The sequence below is a fragment of the Apium graveolens genome, chromosome 4, assembly GCF_009905375.1.
Source record: "Apium graveolens cultivar Ventura chromosome 4, ASM990537v1, whole genome shotgun sequence".
Lineage (NCBI taxonomy): Eukaryota > Viridiplantae > Streptophyta > Magnoliopsida > Apiales > Apiaceae > Apium > Apium graveolens.
The window spans coordinates 35,466,306-35,468,596 of record NC_133650.1 but is presented as its reverse complement, the minus strand read 5'-3'; positions in this window follow the sequence as shown (position 1 = coordinate 35,468,596).

Genomic DNA, 2,291 nt, shown 5'->3' with positions numbered 1-2,291 from the left:
GCCGGAAGAGGAAGCCATGGACGCCGTCCATGAGCTTTTCCGGCGACCGGATTTCTGCCCAGAACAAGCTCAAACAACCAGCGTCTGTTCTACTCAACGTCAGGAACAATTATGTGTTATCAAAATCAACAAACATCAACTGGTTTGATCGGAAAATCCAATCAAAGTTTCGCCGCCGGCGAACTTTGATTTTCCGATGAAGGTCTTACAGGATACTTCTGTTAAAACCAGTGACACCAACGAGTTCCTTTTTCCACGATCTATCGATTGGTACTGACCACTCATTCCCTGAATCTGTAAAAATAAAACCCCCAATTCCTGATTTAGAACATTCAAAGTTCAAAACCCTAATTTCATATTTCGAAAATCAAACTCAAATTTAACCATGTTATTGAACTCAGTTTTTGACATATAATATACCAAATTGACCAGAAAATTATTATCTACATGATTATGCCATCAAATCATATCGAAAATCTCAAGAACAAAAATCCATAATTTAATCCATAATAAATTCGAAATAAAATAATTAAATCAGAAAAATACCTTGATTTCTGCACTAAAATGGTTGATTGATTTCGAAAGTAATTTTCGAGAGCTTCGTTTTGATATATCGCACGCTTGAATCAGAGTTCGGTAACGCCTTCGTTCGTGCGTTTGATTCTCAAGGACGTATCGTTTTTAGGGTTTTTCTCTGTAATTACTATATTTTTACTGGTTATAAATGAATAAACGAATAAAATGAAATAAGAAATATGCTATTTATATTTACGGAATATTGGTTCGTTCTGGATCGTTTTGGATCATTAAATTAGTTGCTTAGCCGCTAAGTAACCACAAAATGATCCAAAAATAGATTACTTACCCGCTAAGTAACTATAAAAACGATAAAATTTTATACCAGAATTGGATAATTATCAAAATCTAGCTTTTCATAAAACACCATTTACGAAAATTGTAACAACCCAAATCCGGGGTCAAGATTTGGTGTCACTAAACAATCTTTACATAAAATAAAATAATAAACAAATAACCCCATGAATCTGGATCATTTACAAGTTATGGTATGAAACAAGAATCTAACCTTTTACAACTCATAACAACTAGAATACAAGTGTAAATACCTTTGAACTAATGCTCTTGTCATATTCTTTTAACTTCTTCAACCTCTCGCAGCGGAGATTTCTCTAACTTCTGTTGTCTATCAAAGCTATTCACTTTTATCCTTATCTGTTTCCGGCAGAAATAAGAATTTACAAAGCAAGAGTGAGCCAAAAATGCCCAGCAAGAATATAATTTGAGTTTCAAGCATTAATACCAAAAGAAAAACTTCCGGACAAAATCTTAAAACAATTTTAAACAATTCTATTCATTTGAGTGAGTTGAGCGAGTAAAAGTTGGCTGTCACCAGCCTTCTGTTATAAATCTAAAAGCGACAAGCGATTTCCAGATTCATCTCCTGAATCAGGTTTTTGTTCGGTTTTGGAATCATAAAAGCCTTTCGAGAGAGAACGCTGTTAATGGCGATCAACAACAAATTAGACTGGACACTAGTTTGCATCTATATCCTGCTGATCAGTCAGGATACAGTGCAAATCTATACCTACCTGTATAGATCCAGTCGGGTTCCCAGGCACTACGGCCCATCTCAAGGCACCGGTCATGTCCCGGTCCTTAGGATTAAGTAAAACTTAATCCCCAAAATATAACTATCCAGCCCGTGGAGTATTTTGATATCAAATCTTTTTGAATTCAAAACATCCCATCTCATGATTCGCAAATAACCCAAAAGAATGGGTATTTGCTCAAGAGAGCAATGGAATTATAGGAACAATAATGAAAAGAACATGCATAATCAGAGTAATTGCAATGAAATGTAAAACAGTTAACTATTCTGAACTTAGAATAGGAACGAATAATTATTTGTAGTATTTTAAAAGAAAAATCAGGAATACTTGCAGTATTTAAAAGAAAGTTCGGGAATACTTGCCTCAATAAGCTTTAACCGCTATTACTGGTTGGCTTTGGTTCAACTTGATCGTTCGGCTTTATCGTCAAACTACTATCCCATTTTGGATACGATCCCGACACTCAGGTTCTTCGATTGGAACTTCATTGATCTCAACGTCTAATCACTAGATCGTTCCTAGTCCAACGTCAAATCTCGGGTCTTCCGACTAGGACCTACAGGGTTGAATTATCCTAATTCAGATAATCATCTCGCTTAACATAACACCACTATCCTAATTTACCCATACGATTCCGTAACCCAACTCGTATTTATATGTATT